This window comes from Pteronotus mesoamericanus, unplaced genomic scaffold (assembly GCF_021234165.1).
Source record: "Pteronotus mesoamericanus isolate MK-2021 breed Mesoamerican mustached bat unplaced genomic scaffold, CSHL_Meso_final contig_80, whole genome shotgun sequence".
Classification (NCBI taxonomy): domain Eukaryota; kingdom Metazoa; phylum Chordata; class Mammalia; order Chiroptera; family Mormoopidae; genus Pteronotus; species Pteronotus mesoamericanus.
Genome location: NW_026555261.1, coordinates 930,923 through 952,684, shown reverse-complemented (window position 1 = coordinate 952,684; position 21,762 = coordinate 930,923).

Sequence of the window (21,762 nt, the reverse complement as noted above, 5' to 3'; positions counted from 1 at the left end):
AGAGGCTGATAGGGTCCCCTCCACGGAGCTGGTGGGCCTTCAGGAGAGTCTTGTTCCACAGCACAGCCCGCCGGGGACTCGCCGACGCTTCCGTGTCCAGCGTGATATGGGGGGGGGGGCGCGGGTCTCCGTCTGTGGGCCCAATGACTGATTGATCCACGGCCGTGGGGATTGGTTGGGGGCCGCCTCCAGCCTTGCCCCCTCGCCCCAGAAGCCAGGCCGCGATCACTCAACACCTCAAACGCTTCAATCACGCGGCTGGTGTTTGCGTTGCTACCAGCACCCCCGCCTGAATCACCCCGAAACTATCAGAGAATCAAGACCCCTCCCCCCGTCCCTTGGGATATTCCAAGAGGTTCCCCTCCAGGACCTGGAGTGAAAGTCTGACCCTTCTTTGGAAGCCACGTTGCTGAAAATACGCACTTTTTTAAAAGAGCGGAGCCCCTACCGAGAACGCGTGGGGGTGCGGAGACCCCGGGGCGCGACGGTCCAGACGGCCGCCTGCCGAGGTCAAGGTGGGGTCAGCAAGTGCCTTGGCCGAACGAGGGCCGTGGCCGGACAACGGGCGAGGGATGGGCAGGGCACGACCCGTACAACCCGGTGCTGGGACAGGCGCGGGGCCGCGGGCGAGGGTCGGAAGACCAGCCGCAGCAAACAGGCCGTTTCTTGAATGTTCGCTGTGCGTCCCCCTCAGGCCACGGGTCCTCCTGCCTTTGACATTTCGTAACTCGCAGAAAACGGCGTTGGCTTCCCGTGTGCTGCCCCGGGAAACGCTGTCTTCCTGCCTGCGCCAGCGCGCCCGCCGCATAAGGGAAGCGCAGAGCCCGGGCTGCGTGGACTGGCGCACGCCTCCTCCCGTTTCTTTTAAAATGCAAAACAGCCGTAACTGGAGCTCAGGCTGCGTGACGCTCCTTCTTAGGCGAATAGAGCAGAAAATGTTTTATTTTCTATTTTTTCATGGAGGAGGGGGCCCCTGGGGGCAAGGGTTCCCGGGGCTGCAATGTGCCCCCGCCGACGGCGCCTCTGTCTCCCTGGCCCCGCGATCGGGGGCCCCTCCCGCGGCCCCCTGGGCGTTTTCTATGTGGATGGTTTGCATGGTTGTTCTGCAGTCTGACTCTGGAGTCCTGAGCTCCGGGCAGCGTGGGACCCCCTGGCACAACGGGCGGGTGCGGCTTCCTCCTTGGAGAACCGAGGGAAGCACGCAGCCCCCCTCCTCCGAGAGCACAGGCCCCGGCTGCTCACCTGCGCCTGCCTGTGGCCCCCTCCGCCCACTCCCCTTGGGCCAGGTCTGTGTGCCCTTGTGCCACCACAGCACAATCCTGCACACACCGGGCGGCCGGGACGACCGGCGATCCCGTCTCCCAGAAGCGGTTGGGGACGGGGCTTCCGACTTGTTCCTGTGGCCAAGTCCCTCCTGATCTTAAAATCACTGGATCTTTAGGCCTTGGGTCCGTGTGGAGCTCATTTTTGTCTATGGCTACAAACAAGGCGTGGGAGCGGCGCAGGTGCCCTTTGATGATTGGATAAAGAAGACGTGGTCCTTCTAGGCAACGGCGTGCCACGCAGCCGTCAGCAAGGGTGAAAGGAACGCCCGCGCTGGCAACAACGTGGGCGGATGTCGATGGTGCCAGGCTGAGTGAAACCCGCCCCCGCATCATGTGCTTCCACGCGTGCGCCCGTGGGATATAAAACGGAAAGCAACCGATGAACGGCAAGAAACACAACCCACGAGGCAGACCCATCACAGCGGGGCAGCTCCACGGGGGGCGGGGGGGGGCCTGGGGAATGAAGAGCGAAAAGGGGGTCAAATGTATGGTGACAGAGGAGAGGAGAAGATTTCACTCGGGCGGGCAGGCACGCGATTTCACTCGGGCGGGCAGGCGGTTCAGGAGATGCCGCCTATGACTGTACACCTTCACCCTGCAGAACCTTCTTACCCAGTAAACTTCTCATTTAGAAAAACAAACCAACCAGTGGAACTTTGAGAGTTGGCACGAAAGCAGAATTTGGAAGAGCCGTGCCGGAGAAGGAAATAAAATCAATAAGTCACCGGAAGGGAACTGCCATTCAATCGTGAAGCGTGGACAAGACACCGTCCTCTACCAACCGGCGAGCCGACGGGGAGGGAATATCAATTCTACGCGTGTGTAACCAGCTGTCTCTTCCTCATTGTATTTCCCTCCTGATTAGTGGGTTCGTTGTCGGAGGCCCGTCTCCAGAGCATGTGTGGAAAGGCCTCGCGTTTTTCGGAATTGCACAGGATAAGTTATTTACCTGCTTTCTGGGCCGGAGTGCTTTCCCGGACAGAGACGGAGGCCGATTTCTGTAACAGGTGTGCCGGCCAGATCAGCAGTCTTCCCACGTCTCCGCCTTCCGGCTCCGGCGGCCAGTCCAACCTCGGTTTCTGGCGGTGCTTTTGCACGTTTCAGGCTTCCGTTTGGAAAGGCTGTGTGTTGAAATAGATCGAGAACAACTCCCAACGCATCGGACTCTCCTCGGATACTCTTTCCCACGGCCGGAGTCGGCCTGACCCTCAGGCTCCCGAAGGACTGTGGGGACCGAGACTTCTCCCCCTCGATGCTGAAGGGACAGCTGAGCCCGTGACGTTGACAATAAATCCCGGCCCGTTACCGCCAGTGCTGCCAAGCGCGCGATGAACCATTTTTCGAAGGTTCTCTTGCTCATGGGGAAGCTACCCAGAAATATTTGGACATCCTGAAAGCTGCTTCCTGTCGGTGTATTTCCTTCTGTTAAAGAAAAAGGAAAGGGGCCCACGCAAGCCTGCCTTCAAAGCCTCCCGCGGCTGAGAAGGACAACGCCTGTTGTTATTTTTTCACCGGAGGTTGTGTTGACATGCGGTCCCCACAGGAGAGATCTCGGGGCCTCGGGGGCCTCGGGCTTCCCCGAGGATGGGTTGCAGGTGACCGAATGGCTGTGGCCGTGAGGGGTGGGAGAAGGGGACAGGGAGGACCTGAGACATCCGTGTCCCCTTGACCCAGAGCGAGGACAGAGGTATCAGCCGGGTGACCGTACTAAAGACGCGAGAGAACTTTCCAGACGCGCCCCCGCAGGAGGGACTCGGTCTGGGCGGCTGCAGGGAGCACAGGGGTTCCGCAGAGAAGGGTGGCGGGCACGCGGCCTAGGCATCGGACGCCGGCTCCTCCACGAGCCCCTCGCGCGGTCCCCGCGCGGCCCCTGCGCGGCCCCCATCCTCTGGCCCCGGAAGCCGGGTGGGAGGCCGGCTGAGGTGAGGCACGCAGGTCGTCGCGATACGGCAACGCAGGGGGAGAAGAAAGCCAAGGGGTCACGGCGGGGCGACCCGCCCGGCTCCCCCGGGTCTCCAGGCCCAGAAAACGGCCCCAAGGCCGCACGGCAGGCCCCGCGTGTCCCAAAGCCACCAGCGTGCTAGCAAACGCCCCTTCCCTGTCACGTGTGATTCAACCTGTCCCCGAGCTTTGGGTCAAGAACCCCCTGTGGTTTAGTGCCTCTGCAGAAGGAGACAGCGTTGGAGAAGCTCATTCGGACTCACTTCCTTCTACGAACCGAGTGAGGTCCCCGTGGCTCCGCCCGCTCCCGGTGTTTTCCGAGGGCTTTGCCTGTGCAGTCCAATCCTAACCCTACTCTTTAAACCCTCGTCACAGAAAGCGCGGCCGCGAATAAACGCAACCCAAGGGGAAGCCTTCGATGTGATCGGTTTGTGCCTTCTCGTCAAATAGGAGGAGTTTTGGGATTTGCCTGCCTCCTCCCTTTTCAAAAAAATAAAGTAAATAAATAAAAAGCAATCCCTGCCTTGGGCGGTGTGGCTTCGTTGGTCCGGTGGTTGGGCATTTTCCTGCACACAGAAAAGTTGCCGGTTTGATGCCCGGTCAGGGCACAGGCCTGGGTTTCGGGCTCAGTCCATGAACAAGGTGCGTACAAGAGACAACCCATCCACGTTTCTCTCCTGCCTTTCCCCTCTCTCTGAAACGTTTTTTTTTAAAAAGCAATTCTCTAAAATCTCTTGAACGTTTCCTGACGTGGTGGTATCTTTCCCTGTCCTACCTGCAATTTTGTTTCATCCATTCCATCGTTTGCTCTACTTTCCAGACAGAAGCTGTGCTTTTGTCCCTTGCCTCTCTTTCCGGGAGGGTTTGCTTTGTGAGGATGCGCCGTCCCTCCCGAAGCCCCCGCCCCATACGGCGCCCACAGCTCTGTGCCACACGACGTGCGGCCGCGGCCGCGGGGCCGCGGGCGTTCAAGTGCGTTCTCACGTCGGTCCCCCTTTGCGGCTGGGAGCCTGCGCCCCCGGACGAGCCGCAAGTGCCCGCAACGCCGCTGTGTGTTCCGCCCGGGGCCCCGGACCACCCTCCCCAGATCGGCCTTTTCGCGCTCGCTCTTTCTTTCTTTTTTTAATAGAAGCAGCAGCAGAGCACACGGAATGGGGAACTCAGCCTGCTGCAGCATCCATATTTGACCTGAATCTGCACAAAGACCTGGGGCATGCTGTTTCTGCTTTATTTGTACCGTCAGGACATTCCTTTGGTTTTCTTTTCTTTTCTTTCTTTCTTTCTTTTTTTTTTTTTTACTGATGTCCACTTGGGACCGCAGGACAAGGGATCACAGCCCGGTCAGCCGCTGTGCTTCCACCTTCCTCTCTCCTTCCGAGGGGCCTGTCCCCTTCGCGTTGGGATGGCGGCCGTGGCGGCACATGGCGGTGACCCATTACCATTCTTTCTGTGGCGGAGGAGCATCCCGTGGCGCGTGCGCCGGTTTATTGTTTTATCCGCTCACCCACTGATGGGCCTTTGGGCTGCGTCTCGACCTTGGCTGTTGTAAACTGGTGCTGTGATCGCTAGGGTGCCTGTGTTCTTTCAAATTAGCCTTGTGGGTTTTTCGGGTAGAGTCCCAGAAGGGGGATCGCCGGGTCACAGAGCAGTTCCCTTTTGAAGGTTTTGAGGAACCTGCCTGCTGCTTTCCACGGCGGCTGCCCCCGCCTGCCTTCCCACCCACAGGGCCCGAGGGTCCCCCTCCCCCACAGCCTCGCCAGCCCACGTTCTTTGCTGATTTCTTGGTAACAGCCATTCTGACCGCGGCGAGGTGGTGTCTCACGTGGTTGTGATTTGCGTTTCCCTGACGAGGAGTGACAGTCCACATTTTCCCCCCTATGTCTATGGGTCATCTATAGGTGTGCAGAAGCGTCTACGTCCTCTGCCCGTTTTTTAATTGGATTGTATGTTCTGTAAGTTCTTTATACGTTTTAGATATTAACCCCTTATCGGATGTATCGTCTGGGAATATCTTCTTGGCCATAAAGAGAGAATGAAATCTTGCGGCCACAGGGAGGGACCGCGAGGCTATTGCGCTCAGTGCAGTAAGTCAGGCAGCGAAACACACATAGAGTCGTTCATACTTAGGTGAGGGGTTCGATCCAGAAACAGACTCCCAGGCACAGACCACGGACTGACAGCTGCCAGAGGCGAGGCATGAAAAAGGTGGAAAAAGCTGGCAGACACACACACACACTCACACACACACACTCGGCACACAGCACTTAACGGGAGGTGCACAGGGATGCAGGGGTGTATCCACCCACATAGCTCGGCCCATCTGTGCCCAGCCCGAGGGCTCTGCCCTCCCCAGCCCAGAACCGTCAGCGGAAGCTTCACCTTGGGAACGGGGCCCCGGCTGGGGTTTCTGGGCGTCCAGGGCAAGCCCGCCGCGCCTTTGGCTGGGGCAATGCGGGGCATCTGTTGCGGGGGATCTAATCCCATCTGCCTTTCTCGCTCCCTGGAGCTCTGGGGTGCCAATGCTCCAAGGCGAGTTCGGGGCACAGGGCAGGGGAGAGCCCAGCGGGGGAAGTTCCTGCGGGGCTGGACCGCAGGGGACCCGCGAGGGCTCTGCGTGGCGACCCTGAGCTGGTCTTTGGCCCAACGGGTTGTTGCCTGCTGGCCGCCCGGGGGCGGGCGTGGGCGGGGTGGCCTCCCAGGCTGGGCAGCGGTCATTGAAGTGGGCCCTGGTCTGGGCCCCGAGCAGTTCAGACGCACTGCCTCGGAGCAGCGGGTGCGTCAGCCCATTAAAGGCAAGGCAGGGCGACCGTGCCCACTCACCTGCAGCGTCCGCGCCCGGAGCTGGCCCAGCCTTCGCTTCTCTCGCCCTGTGTTCGTGCAAGATGAGGACCTGTTCCCGTGGGCTTGGCCCCCTCCCCCCACACCGCGACCACAAGCCCCACATCGCTATCCTGCCGCGCCAAGCTCACCAAACAGTGGCGTGTCTTCCCCTGAACCCTCCGCATCTCCTCTTCTGTCCCGGGACGGGGATGCGCATGGGCCCACATGAGGGGGTCACAGGGAGCCCCAGCCTCTGCTGAAGCTCTCCCCTGCCCTGTGCCCGGCGTGAGAGCAGCATTTGAATGGCTGGGCTCCGTCGAGCAGATGGCCCGCCTCAGGGGGGTGGGCCTCGTCTAATCAGCCGAGGGGCAGGCTAGACCAAAAAGGTGGAAGAGAAGGAACTCTCTCTGTCCGCCTCGCCGCGGGAGCTGGGGCATCTGTCTTGCTCTGCCTTCAGAATAAAACGCACGCTATCCGCTGTCCTGGGTCTGCAGCTGGGGGAACGCAAGTGTGGGATGTCTCAGCCTCGTAATCATATGAGTTGATTCCTTGTTCGGTCTATCTATCTATCCAACATCTATCATCTATGTATCTATCGATGTATTCAACATCTATCTATCTACCTGTCTTTCAGTCATCTATCTATCATCTATCTATCCATCCATCCAGCCAGTATCTGTGTATCTATCCAACATCCATCTATCTATCCACCCATCTGTCATCTACCTATCCAACATCTCTCTCTCTCTCTGTCACCTGTCTATCTGTCCATCTATCCAACGTCTATCTATCTCTCTCTCTACCTATCTATCATCTATCTATCTATCCCAGTGTTTCTCTTCTCCAGAGAACCCCGACTAACACACCTTCTTATTTATACATCTTCCATGCTGCCCCCGCCTTTCCCGATCTTTATCCGTCTCGTGTTAAGGTCCACAAACAATCCTCGCCAATATCCGTTTACCTCACCCCGCCCCTCTCCCCGATCCACGGTCTGAAACCCCACCCAGCCTTCCAGCACCAGCCATCTCCTCACCAGCTAATTTCTTGAGACTCCCACCTCTGCCAACACCGCGGCCCCCCGGCTCTCTCGGCGTACCCCCCCCACCCTCCGCCCCCCCGCCCGCAAGGCTCCTGCCTCCTTCGGCTCCGGGTGCCTTCTCTCCCCCGCTGGTTGTCAGGGGGATGCAAGCAGGCAGGGCAGCCGTGTGCTGTTTCTGCAAATGCGGGCTTGGGGATCACACCCCATAAATACATCGTCTGGAACACAAGAACCTCCCGACAACTGCACAGATCCCCGCTCCCCGAATGCACACGCGGTCGTAAACGCTGTTCAAACGACCGGAGGGCGAATCTTTCCATTTGTAAGCTGAGAGAGGAAATGAGGGGTCTCGCGTAGGATGCATTTAGAAGAGAACCGTTTAAAAATGCGAAAAGACTCTTAGCGTGGGGATCCTGTTGAAATTCTACCTCCCGCGAGAATATGTCCAAATGAATCTTTCCTCATTCTGGTGTTTCTTTGAACCCTCGTGTGCCCATCACGGATGATATCGTTAGTGCCACGCTGATTGTTTTTTCTTTAATGGTGAGCGCTTTTGGACCAGGCAGCTAGTTAGACACATGCCCAGGAAACCACCCGCGTGAAGCCGGCCCTTGTTTTCTGGACAGAACCCTCGGACACTCTGTTTTCTGACACGCAGCCCAAGAGGTCCGGATGGGGGCAGAAGGAGGAACACTCAGAAACAAGGTCGAAAGCTCCGTGCGTAGGGACCGGCTGTTCATTTCATGTCAGGTTCCCTCTCCCAAGCTGCCTGCCAGGATCGCGGGCTCGTCCCCTGAGGACAATTAGTTGCGGAGTCTGAGCGCTAATAACAGCTTCTAGCATGTCATTGGGGTTGTAGATTCGAGATAGCCGCGAAGACACATTCATCCGAAAAGCCAGGCTCTTTTTTATGAGTCACGGTGTTGAATTAGCTGCAGCCTCTTTAATCAGAGCCGGAGAATAATACTTTACATTCGTTCCAGCAGCTGTGCCTTCAAGCAAATTACAGTGGCAGCTGAAGCGAACACGCTTCTTTCTTGCTGGAAAACCCTGCATTGTTGTTTCCCTCAACACCCACAAGCCACCAAGACAGGCTACCAGGCACATTTGCGAACAAACGCACGTTTTTCTCAGGCTTCGTGCCTTGCTTGGGGAGCGGTGCGGCTTTTTTTATTGTATTATTTCATTTTATTTATTTTTTATACATTGACGTGTCGACATCTTTTTTTTTAATGTTTGTTTTTCCGTGCGAGCTGACCTTCGATATTATTTTATCCTCGTGGCAGGGGTGCGGCGGAGCGGTTAGACCGTGGTGTGATTTTACCAAGTGATACCCCGCCCCCCCACAAAAACGAATGAAATCTTGCCAGTTATGCCCCCCCCTTATACTCAATGAAAGGAGTCAGGCGAAGACAAATACTACGTGGTTTCACTTACAGGTGGAATCTAGAGAACCAACGAAAGAAAGAAACAGAATAGAATCAGAGTCCTAGACATGGGACACTTCAGTTCTTGACCTGTAGTTCTGGTGGGTGCTTTGAAAGCCAGGCCTTGGCGATGATGAATTATCTCTGATTTTTTCACCTGAAATTCTGCTCTCGCCACCTCTCTCTCTCTCTCTCTCTCGCTCTCGCTCTCTCACCCTCTCTCCTTTCTAACCTACCCAGCCGCCATGGCTCCCATGCGTTTCGGGGTTTGGGGCACTCCCGTTTCGCTGGCGAATGACCACTGCAAACAGGTTTATTTATGTCATCTGCCCCCCTTCCTAACCTGAACCCTCATCTGTGAATCGTGCACCTTCCCTGTACTCCTTTCCAGAGAGATCAAGAGGCATCGCCCGACAGGAAAACGCAAGGCCTGCCTGTCGAGATCCAGCAAACTCTCCTATTTTCAAAGGTTGAACAACACCTCAGAGCTGCGTACCGAACCCACGGCTTTCCTTCCCTGCCCGCCTAAGTCGGGAAACAAACTTACATGCAGGTATGGCCTGATACGTCCGTCATAAAGCGCCTGCTCTCCCACCTTCTAAACAAAACGCGCCCTTTGCCCCAAACGTTTACCCACAGGCCCTCTGTTTGAGGTGACGGATTTGGGGGTCAGTGAGCAGAAACGGTGAACACAGGCCGATCTGCTCACAGGCTGGAAGACCTCCGTGGGGGCTTCCCAAGGCGTTTGGGTGTTTGCAAAACATTTCTGTCCTGTCTGCGGTTGGAAGGTCAGCCACTGGACCGCGGTGACATTTTTGCTCCCGGACATGGCGTCGGCGATCAGCGACCCCAAGGGCACCGGCGGCCTCCGGCGTTGTGCATGTTTTTGTGACGCCGGGCGGCCCCTCCCTGACATGCAGCCCAGGAGTTGGTCACCGCGTGGGACGCTGTCTCCTCTGTGCCCATGGGGATGCCCAGGGCTCATTGCTCGGGTTTGGCATGTGTGTTTCCCGCCGAACGTTGTTCAACCTTGTTAATAAGTTCCTTTTCCTCAGAGGCGTGCGTCCAGCCCTGCTTTGCCAGCGGTCCTTGGCGGAATGCCCGCGGCTAGAAAGTATGCCCGGGGCCCGGTGGGCGCCAGGCGTATTGGGGGGCTCCCTCTGGAAGTTATATCAACAGACAACCCCCACGGTGCACGCCAGAACTCACAAAATAGCCCAGGTCAAATGTCATTAAAAGTTCTTTACAACTTTAAAAGGTGGATGTTGTCAAGGCACGTTGCAGCCACAGTGACGTCCACACCGAGCGGCTGTCCTTGGGTCTGTGTGTTCCCAACGCGGCGGAGCGATCCCTTTTCCCGCGGCGCGTTCCCGGTCCTGTCCGCGGGGAGCAAGCAGGGCTGCGCGGACCGGAGCCCGCGGGAAGCCGGGGACCGCCGACGGCCTGCTGTTCCCATCAGCGAGGTGTCTGGGGGCCTGATGTCCGAGGGCAGCTCGGCCTTCCCAGGATGCGGGGCTTGCGGTGTTATTGTCAGCTGTCCCCCAACTGACTGGGCCACGGAGATGTGGCCGCAGTCTGTTTTCGGCCTTTCAGCCCGAGAGGGCTCCAGGACCGTACGCGTCAGAACGGCCGCTTCGGCCTGGGACGGGAACAGTGCCCTCACCCACAGCCGGCCACAGCCGGGGAGCGGGCCTGGGGGCGCCGCGGGCATCGCTTTCAAAGCTCGTTGCAAGGGGCGTATGCACGTGGCGGGCGCCCCAGGTTAAACTCTGAGGTTTACAGAGGGTCTATAGGGACAGACGTGCGGCCCGCTAGGCAGGGTCCGGCGGAAGGCAGGCCTGCCTGCGTGCGGCTGGCGGGGTAATAATATGGTGCCATAAGCTATGCTTTTCATTTGAACGCTGTAGCCGACGTGTCCGCGGGTGTGTTTGCGTGTGCTATGGCGGTGTGCCAGAATTCCACGCTTAGGGCTTTGTGATAAAAGATGCGGTAATAAAATGGGGACATTTTTTTGGGCTGGACCCTGGATACACACTTATGGATACGTATATAATAAGGGTTACAGAATATATACCCAAGTTGATCATTTACGTATGCTCATATAGAAGATTTATATTATATACAAATGCATGTATATATTTTAATATCTACATTTATATATACACATATCGGGTTTACATTATGTATGCCACTATCTGTAGGTATACATTTATGTACACATATATAATACACACAGTATATATATAAATATATGCGGTTGACCCTCGAACAAGGCCCAGGGTACGGCCCCCAACTCGGCACCCGGTCAAAAATCCGCAGAGGACTTTTGGCCCCTGCAGCCTGACCGCTGATGCCCTGCTGGGGGCCGGAAGCCTCGCAGATCCCAGCAACAGTGCCTGCACACCTGCTCCGTAGGTTATGTGTATTATATCTCCTGTGTCCATACAATAGAGCGAGCTCATAAAAGAATGTGTTATTAAGGAAATGATACCAAGGAGGAAATACACGGAGAGTATTTCTTGAAACAATAGACGTGCATGTGGACTGTGCAGTTCATACTGTGTTGATCAAGGGTCAAATATGTATATATTTCATATAATCTTATTATATAATAATAATGTTCTATAATATTATAATATATTAGGTATACGCGAACCGTTCCACGCGCTCAGAGCTTGTATTGCGGGAGCCGGACATTTTTTTGTCGCCAAGGGCTTTGTTTTCGCCTCCAAGGAACTCTTGGCTCTCGTCTCGAAAAACGTGTTTATCCGTTGCTGGCCGTTCGGCCTCGGTGGGAAATCGTTAACAGAGCGATGGGCAGCGGCCGGCCAGCCACCCTTCTCGCACAGGGCGTTCCGGAACAGTCCGCGGCTTGGTCACCCCCGGGCTTGTGACTGGAATATTCACCACTTTGATTTCCTTCCAGGGCAAACGTGCCCTTCATTCAGATGCCTCTGACCGTTAAATTGGCAGGACAAGAGTTCCAGGGAGCTGTGAGGCCCCTTGTCATACACATCCAGCGCCCGGGAACGAGGCCTCTATCACACCCCTTGTTTCGTGTTATCTTCCCCTGCGAACCGCCGCATGTCTCAGAAGGACGCTTTGTGAACGAAAACCCCACGGGGCCTCGGTCTCCGGGAAGAATTAAATTTGGAAATGCCCAGCACGCTCTGAACGTGTTCCGCCCCAGCCAAGGGGAACCTCTGGTAATTAATTTTCGGCTTGTACCACTTGCAAGGCTCTATCTCCAATTCCAATGAGCACGGAACGGGACACGCCCTCTCACGGAGAGGCCGCGCACGTCGTTTTCGGAAACGGTTTTGTCGTTTCGGAGAGCGTGGCTCGCTGCGGGCAGCGCGGAGGTCCCAGGACCCGCCAGCCTCAGAACACCGGGGGGGCGGGAGATGCTTCCTGGAAGACAGGAAGCTCCAGGGTAGAACTCACAATGGGGTTCCGAGACTGTGTCTCAAAACCGGTGAGTCTGTTACGCACTGGCAGTCTCTGGGCTTAGGGGACACACACGTGGGGCATCGCACAGGTGTTTAAACTCACCTGGCTGCCCTTGCACAAAGAGTTATTAAGCTGTTAATTTAAAGCATATATATATATATATATGTATAGGCACACACTAGGATATAAGAGGTCTTCTATTTTTTTTTTAGAAAAGAGGAGAGACTCAACGTTGAGAATATAAAAATATCTCAGTCCTGCTCCAGCCTCTGCCAGGGGATGGGGGGTGAACATTGTTCCTCTATTTTCCAAATGGGTAGAGGGAAATGTGTTGCCACTGGTGAAAACCGGACTCAGATACAACAGCGAACAGGCTTCTGTACTGCAACCCGGCCTTGCCCACCTCCTGACCTGTCTGGGGAAGATCACCCCTCTCTCTCGTGCCGTGGGTGTGCCCTGTCACATTTCGTGGGTACTCCAAATGCACGTGCCCGGTGTTTAACGTCTTCTGGGCAAACTCACGGAAACGCTGTGCGATCTCACTATTTCTGTCGCTGGGGTTTAGCGCCTGGGAACAGGAAGGCGAGCCCCGTCCTGCGCCTGCAGAGTGACCCTCACAAAGACGATGCGTGCGTTCGGGACGGCCTCCGTTCAGGGAGTGAAGACCGGCCGCCGAGGGTGTGCCGGGAACCCAGGCCCGTCCGCACGGGCGCGGGTACGAACGCTTGCTCTCGGGCCGTTTGGAGCCGGTGGACAAAGAAATGGGTGGATGGGTGGATGCATGAGTCATGGATAAGGGGATAGATCTGTGAATGGGTTAATGGGGGAGTGGGTCAATGGAGAGGGAGGTAGAGGGATAAATGGATGGGTGGATAGACTAATGGATGGATTCATGAATCCATTAATTAATAGGTAGATGAATCAATGTGGAGATGAGTGGATGGATGGATGGATGAATACATTAACGAGTGAATTAATTCGTGGATAGATGAATGGATGCATAGATGGAAGGACTGTTGGGTCCATGGATGCATGGATGGCTATACTAATGGATGGATTAATGAATTAATTACGAGGTGGATGAATGGAAGGCTACATGGATACATCAATGGAGGGCTTAATGAATGAATTAGTAGATGAATGCATGGATGGATAGGTGAATACATGAGTGGATCCGTTAATTAATGGATACGTGGATAGGTGAATAAATGAATCCATCAATGGGTGGGTTAATGAAGGAACTCCTGCATGGATGGATGAATGGATAGATGGGTAAGACAGACAGTTGCGGGGTAGATGGATCGATGAACGCGAGATTCTGAACGTCCTGGCTTACGCCCAGTTCCTTGCCATCCTCCCGCCGTTTGCTGGTCCCAGAGGGACAGGGCGGAGGGCCCCGGGCAGGGGTTGTGCGCAGGCGCTGTGGTCGGCAGGGGCAGGTCCCGCGGCGTGACCTCCGGCAGCTCAGCCTGTCCGCTGCTCCACCCCCATAGCCCTGACGCAGAGAAAGGTGTCCTGCCTCCTTCGTGGGGCCGCCGGCAGGGTTTCGTGAGGAAATAGGGCCCAGGCGGCTTGCGGAGCGCGCAGTCCCTGGCACGGCGATTCGGACAACGCTGTGAAACGTGTCTCCATCCACGCGCCTGGGGGCCTGCCTCAAGGGGCCCCCAAACTAGGTCAGGGAATCTCACAACTGGCAACTGTAAATCGGCCGACAGTTTTAAACAAAATGACCCCAATGTCCACTGGGCATGTCTTCCAGAAGGAGGGAGTGGAGCCTACGGGAGGGACGAAGACATGCCACACCCTGGCGTGGATGCCGTGTCGTCTTGCGCACCGGAAGTTCAGGGCGCGTATGGGAGGCAGGCGGCTGAGCTTTCTCTCTCTCTGTCTCTCTCTCTCTCTCTGTCTCTCTCTCTCTCTTTCTGTCTGCAATCAATCAACGTCGCCTTGGGTGAGAATTTCAACAAAAAAAAAGAAAGCATGTCCGTAAAAACGTAGACATGTCCGCCAAAACAGAGAAGATGAATAATGTTGTGCAAAACACGAGAGGAACAGGGAACTGTCCCCGCTCGGACTGAAGTACGAAACAGACCAAGAGGCCGGTGTAGACGCCGCGGAGGTTCACACCGGCCTCCCGCAGGTGGACACCCTGGACTCTGAGTCCCTGCTCTGTGGCCTTGTGCTCACCTGAGCCCCGGGCCTCACGGTCGTCAGCTCCCAGTCTGCACACACTCACCGACATCACGCCACGCGTGACTTGCTGGGGCCACAGGGATTCAACGAGCTCCGCGCACCCTCTGGCGATTCCATTTTTATGTCACCTTCTGTGACCACGGCATCTAGGCCCGATCGATGCCTCGTCGACGCCGTCCCAGAAAGGGGATTGTTCTGTATTTTCATCCGGAAACAAAGTGAGGAGCATGTTCGTGGGTTTTGTCTTAGGTGTTCTACAACATACAGCGTTTCCAAAAGGTGGGAAACACTCTTGTTTTTTTCCTAATCCTCGGCCGAGGATATTTTTTTCATTGCTTTGACAGAAAGAGACACAGAGAGAGAGAGACATCCATGCGAGAGAGAAACACCCACCCACCAGTTGCCTCCCACATGCGTCCCGACCGCGGGTGGAACCCGCTGCCTTTCCGTGCACAGGACGATGCTGCAACCCACGGAAGCACCTTGGTCGGGGCCAAAAGGTACGCAATACTTTCGATGTGCAAGCTGTTTGTCCTGGCCAGCGATGGGGCACCAACGGTTCCACAGGAATCACCTTAAACCTTTTTTAAACCTGCAAGCCTGCGGCAGGAACACGGGAGAGCGTGGAGCCCCGTGGATGCGGGGTCCCCAAAGCGGGGCATGGCAGGCAGGGACTCTGAGTGGACAAGGCTGAGTTTCCACAAAGCCCTGGTCGCTGTGCACGGATTGGCCTGGGTACGAAGGGGCGCGTTGTCCATTCGCGGGCGGGGCTTTCATGAGCCTCTGACAGGTAACCGCGTTCCCCGCTCAGTGCGGCTTCCACAAGACACGCACCCCCAACCTCCGGCCCGGCCTCCCCGACCTAAAAAGAGGACGGGATGTGTGCCATGCCTTGCGTGTGAGGCCAGTTTCAAGATCGTTTGTTTTCGAAACGTTGGGTTTGAGCCCTGGCTGGTGTGGCTTAGTGGACCGAGCGCGAACCAAAGGGTCGCCGGTTCGATTCCCAGTCAGGGCACAGGCCTGGGCTGCGGGCCGGGTCCCCAGGAGGGGGTGTGCGCGAGGCAGCCACACGTGGACGTTTCCCCTCCCTCTCTCCCTCTTTTCCCGTCCCTCTAAAAATAAATAAAGTGCTTAAAAAATAAATAAATAAACATGGAGGTTGAAAGAAGAGCCTCCGTGCCGATCTTGGTCTCTAGCATCGCAGGGTGTGGTCACAGCCCGGGACTTAACCTGGCCCTTCCTTCCCCCAAGGTTTCCACTGATGGTCTGCGTGCAGCTATTTGTTTCTCACTTTGTTCCTTGGCGAACGGAAATTGTTCTTCGTAACAGCGTGTGTGGCGTGCGTAACAGTATGTGTGGACGGTGTAGACCACGCCAGGATTGCTCAACACGCTTGGCAGGTACCCACAAACTGATCGCAATGGCCTGCGGCCGTGGCAGTGTCCGGTCCCTGGTACTTTCGCTCTTTGAGCTGGGGGACCCCAGTGGCCCAGACATGAGCTGCTCCCACTTGGCGTCAAGGGGACAGGCCCCCGGAGGGGGGGGCTTCGCCGGGATTCTGTGTCAAGGGCTCCCTGACGCCCTCCTCCCAGAGCCGTGGAAACCAGGGACAGCTTGTCTGAAACGTGATCATCGCGCGTTGGGGGCACACTCAGGACACCCGTCTGCCAGGAACCCCGATGCAACGCCGCCTGCAACAGCCCGTCCCCGACCAACACCCTATGCTCCGCCAAGGCAGCAGCGCGCTGACCGGCCCCCTGGTCCCCCAGACGACCCACGGCACCCCACGGTGCTGCCGCCTCCTGTCCAGGGAAACCCGCACCCCGCCGCTCCCTCAGCACGGATTGCTTTTGTTGGCAGTGCCGATACCAAAGGCACCCCTGAGCCCTGACGCCCCCATACGTGCCTTGGAAGCTCAACGCCTATTTTTCTTCGGCCCAGTTACCCTGGGCTTATTACATAGGCATTTTCCAACTTTTCCACTGGTCGTTTGGCCCTGTCCTGGGCAAGGTGCACAGAGTTCTCTGCGTCTTCTGGGCTCTGCGTCTGCTCTGTGAGGCAGGGAACCCAGGACACCGCCACCAGGAACCCTAACGTGGGGAGGTCTCTGGTGCAAGCAGGGCCCCGCACCTCGCCGCACCCCGCGTCCTGATGTGAGGTGGGGAGACCGCACGTGGGGTAGCAGACCAGGACCTCGGGGCGGCTCTCGGGGGAGACCATCGTCAAGCCTCGCCTTTGCTTTCGAACTGTGTCCCTGCAGAAACGGTATCTATCAGCTGGTGGTCAGCGGCCGACCCGCGCCTCCCTCTGGGGGCCGCCCACACCCGAGACCCCGCCGGCCTCCTGCGGGTGAACCGCTCTCGGCCTTGCCGGTCTGCGGCCGCCGAGCTACCCCTCCGTGGGCCCCGCGTCCTGGAGCCGGCGTTCCGTTCCCGCCCCCAAGACAAAAAGCTGCCCTCAAGCCGGGCGGTTTCAAAAATATTTTATTTTCTGGAATAGCCATGATGTCTCAGCTCTGTCTGGAGCGCCTCTCGCGGACCGAGAGGCCGAAGCCACGGGAGGGCAGACACGCGATGGGACGGAAGGGCGGGTGGGCTCGGGGCGCGTACAAAACGGGGCGGGGGCCGATCTGGCAGCGGGGGCCGCGCAGCGCGGGACACGCGCCCCGCGAGACGCTCGCGCCCCGGGACCCCCACCGCGTCCGCGGGGATTTTAAGCAGAGCCCTGGACCCCCAGCCCCAGGGTCCTGGGTAGCGACGGCGCTGTGACCCGCGCCGCCCGAGGCGTGGTTCCGCGTTCAGACGTTCCTCATGCTGGCTGTGTTTCTAGACCTTTCCAGAGCGCTCGGGCTGCCCGGACCCCGTCTGCAGTCTGCGTCGTGTTGGGCTGCTCATGGACGGCGGAACGGGGTGCCTTCTGGCCACAACACACCGGTGGGCACACGCGGGGCGGGTCCTGGCGTGGCTTCCCCGGAGCGCTCGGGGCCGCCCGGAAGCGCGGGGCGCAGGGTGAGGTGCTTGCGGCGGCGGCCGCGCCGGCGACGCCGCGGTCTGTCCTGCCTGGGCCACGGGCCCCCGTCGAGCCGGGGACCGCAGCGCACACTTGCCCGGGGCGTCTGAACCTGTGAACGGTGACGAACCACAAGGGACAGGCTGATGACAACGTCACGACACGCGGGGCCGGGCGGGCGGGCAGGGGTGGCCGGAGGGGACCGCCAGGGCGGGTGGACGTGACAGGCACCAGCATGGCCCGCAGGGGGCGCGGCCCGCGGGTCCCGGCCGCCTGCTGATGGCTTTGCGAGATGCGTGGCGGGGGTGGCCTTGCTCCTCGTGGGGGTCACGCTGCCCTGCGCCCCAAGGCGCGGGCGCAAGGGAGGCGGGTCGCTCCCCGACGGCCGCTGAGCGGGGCCATCCGAGCGGGGGCTGTCGATGCGGCTGTCGTCACAACGTCGTGGCTCGCCCCCGGAGAGCAGCTGAGCGCGCGGCTCCCCGAGCAGCCAGGGCGGCCTGTCCCTTCGGGGACCCTGAATGGGCGTGAAGAGAAGAAAAGGAAACAAAGCGTGAGCGGAGCCCAGCTGCGGCCCGTCGATACTGCGGACGAGGCCCGTGCCCGGCGCCCGGATCGCGGCCCCGAGGCCCCGCCCCTTCACAGAGGACACGCCCGGGCGCCCGGGAGAAGGGGGCGATGCCAGGGCTGCGTCCCGGGAGGAGACACACGCGTGTGCCCGGAACACCTCATAGTTGTTCCAGAAACTAAGACCATGCTCAGAGCACAGGCCGACCTCACGGCATCGAGCTTTGCGTTTTCTGGGATTCCTGGAGAGGGCATTTCTCACCAAGGCAAGGCAGGGCCCCTCCGCCGGGACGGTTTCGACTCTCTGGGGCCTCGCAGGACGGTCAGCATGTTTTAGGAAGGAAGTTGTTCCTTGAACCCTCACCCGAGCATGTCTTATGGATCTTGGACAGCGAGGAAGAGAGACAGACAAACATCGAGCGGAGCGTAGGCACCCCGACCAGCAATCGAACCGACAACCTAGGTATGTGCCAGAGCGGGAATGGAACCTGCAGGATTTTTGGCGTCCGGAACAACTGAGCGCCCCCCCCCCCGCCCCCCGACCAGGGCAACAGTTAAGTTTTACAAAGCGGGACAGGAGGTCGGCCCATGCGCTGTGCGCCTTGCTGCGATCTTTTGCGCCGCGCACGGCTGTTTTCCTGCGTCGGGAGCCGCCGCGGGGAGATCCCCCCCCCGCATGGCTCTCCGCGGTGTGTGAAGCTGGAGGACGTGGTCAGGGAGGCTTGGCGGGGAACTCAGGGTCTGCGGGACTCGCAGGCCACCCCCAAGGCAAAGGTTCACGCAAGAGGCAGGCTGTCGGTGGTGCCCGTCCTCACGGGGACAGGCTCGCACGGGAACAGCGGGACCTGGAGCTCAGAGGGCGCACGGGAGAAGAGCGCAGGAGATGAGCAAGGAATCCTTCCGGGCCCAGGGAGGGAAATCCCACACGGGGCCCAGGGGCGGCCGCGCGGAGGGACCCGGCCCCCCGCTGCCGCCGGCCCCCGACGCCGAGGCCGAGCCTGCCGGCGCGCACTGTCTCGGGGGCGCTCGGCGCGCCGGGTCCAAGGGCTTCGGGTGAGGCCGACGATGGCGCGCCGTCTCCCGTCCGACGCCCGGGACAAGCCCCGGGATGAGCGCGCCGGCGCGGAAGGTTCCAGGGCCGTTTGCCAGACTAACGCTTACGCGGCGCTCGGTTTCCCCCGGGCACTTGGGCCCCCGGCGGACGGGGCTGTGTGTGGCAGGGGCAGTGTCGGCGCTTGCCAATCGCGTCCCCGAGTCGCACAGGCGAGTCCTACACGCAGGGGTGCGCTTCTCGTAATCCACAAATACGCGGGCATGTGTTTGAATAAACACAGGCATGTGTATATTTCCAGGTTACACATATGTATGTGTGTATATGTATTATGCTACATACTTACATACACGGAATTATACGTATACGTACATACATTGATGTATACCGTAATTACATATAATCATGTTTATGTACATTTATAGAGTATATGTTTTTATAGCGTGTTATTAATATAGCATATATTTATATCTATATTTATATCAAATATCTCAATATATTTTTATATAATATAGTAATACTATAGTTGTTTTATGATGTATAGTGTATATAATGCACATATTTATGTCTATATGTATGTTTATATGCTTCGTTATGCATAGTTATGTAGTATGTATGAATTTATATACTTCTGTATTTTTCTATAGTATATGAATATTTATGTGTGTATATTTATATACATATATGTATATATTTATACTCCCGCAGCATATATGTATTATAGCGGCACACATATAATATGTACCCCAATATGCACCGCCGTGGAGAGCACAGCCGTTTGCTCCGGCGACGGACAAAACGCACTGTGGAAGGAATCCCCGTCGCCCCTCGGCGCGCTGTCTCGGGGGACCCCCAGGACATTCTCAACGACGGCGGGGCGCGCCCTGCGTTGCTGCGGGACAGCGTCGCTCTGGGCCACAGACATCGGGGCGTTTAGGGAAGACCCCGCCACGGGGCCCCGGGCAGCTCCCGGGAGGGCCCGGTAGGCGTCAGGCTGGCCGCCGGGGGACCTCGGGCGTCCTGCGTCCTGCGGGGTCCGCGGGCCAGGCAGGCCCCGCCCCCAAGGCCCCGCGGACCCGCAGCCCCGGCGCCTGAGGCCCGAAGGGGCGCACGGTGTTTCCCTAGGGAGGACGTTCCGGGACTTGGCCGTCCTGGCCCCCGGGCCCCTCCGAGGTGGGCGGCGGCCCTGCCGAGCCGGGGGAAGGAGCGTGGCGCGGGCGCCTGGCGGGATGTGGCCCCGGGAGGCCACGGGACCTGTGCGTGCACCGTGCGCGGCCAAAGGGACTCTGCAGATGGCGTGAACGGAAGGATCCTGAGCTGCGGCGGCCGTCCCAGGTGTTCCAGGCAGGCGCCTGGTCGCGGCAGGGTCCTCGGGGGCGGGAGGCAGATGGGTCAGAGGTCCAGGAGGCTGTTGTGATGGGAACAGCTCCGAGGGGCGAGGGGCCAGAAAAGGTTCTCTTCTGCAAATTCCCTGAAGGGTCCGGCACTTGCGCCACGCGGACTGGACTCCCCTCTCCCCCGGGGCCGCCGTGGTTTCTTGGGTCGCGCTCCGCGGCGCCGGGTGCCGGTGGGGCCGGGACACCCGCCCCTCGGCCGCACCGCGGGCTCTCCGCGCCTTTCCTTTTCCGCTGTCGCTGAACCCGCCCCCACTCTGCCCGCACAGCAGGGCACAGCAGCTCCGGGGGGAGCGGGGTGTGCTCCCCCACATCACGATGCTTCGGCCACACAACAGGGGTGGCATCCGACACCTCGCTCCCTGAGGCCACGGCATCCCGAACAGCAGAACCCAGGCATTCTGTTCCGTGGGATCCACACCAGCATCATTCTCGACGCTCAGGGTCGCAGGAGGGCGTCCTGGACGATGTCCAAGGTGACCTCTGTCCTCCCTTGTGACGTCCTGTTCCCCTACAAACACGCGGTCGCCTGGAAACACAGTGTCCTGAGATCCCTGCCTCAGGGGACCGGGGGGGAATGTAGGCCCCAAAACGGGTCACTCGGCTGTGGCAGGAAGCAGCCTTTCTTTAGAACGCCTTGGACTAAATAATAACTGAAGCGCCGAAGCCGAGGCCCAGGGGACACGTTTTATTCCGGCAGAAGGATAATTATTTCCTAAATATACTTCCTGTGGAACGAGACACCCCCCTTCCGGGGGCTCTGCACCCTGGAAACACTTGAACATAAAAGCCCTTGATGGTTTGGGAAAAAAATATATTAGAATAGGAGAAGAAAAAAACAAAAAACCACCCCAAAAAACCAGTCCCAGACAAAGCAGAACCTTAGGTTTCTCATTCCTTTTGTTTACAAGAAAATCTTAGCGGCCCTGCCGTGTCACTACCTCAGATCCCCTGGAACCAGCCTGCGGAAAATGCGTAAGGGTGAAAAATAAATAAGTAAAAGAAAGAAAAGAAGCAAGAACGAAGAAGGGATTTAATGACAGCAAGTTCTGCAATGAGGTGACATGCCTGTTTCCCGAAATCTTGCTGCAAAACCCGTCTCCCGTAAACCCCCCACTGTTTACGGGGAAAAGTGAGGTGAGGGGTCCCAGCCACTGAGACCGTGGTCCTGGGCACTTGGGGAAAGGAGGCGGCAATGCCTTTCAACGAGACACAAGCCGAGGAAACATGGGCCAAGGACCTGAACACACATGTGGGCACGGGGACAGGCCGACGGGCCAGAGACCTGGGGAAAGATGCTCCCCATCCGCAGTCATCACAGAAATGCCCGTGAAAACCACAGGGGGATCCCCCCTCACGCCTGCCAGGACGGCCACCGTCAATAAATCCACAAACAACGCCTGCGAGCGAGCAGGGGAAAGGGGCGCCCCGGGCCTCGCTGGTGGGCGGGCAGACCGGCGCCGCCACCGGGGAACGCAGGGTGGCGTGCGCTCCAAAAGCTAAAAAAGGAACTGCCTTTCGAGCCCGCGATTCCACTGCTGGGGAT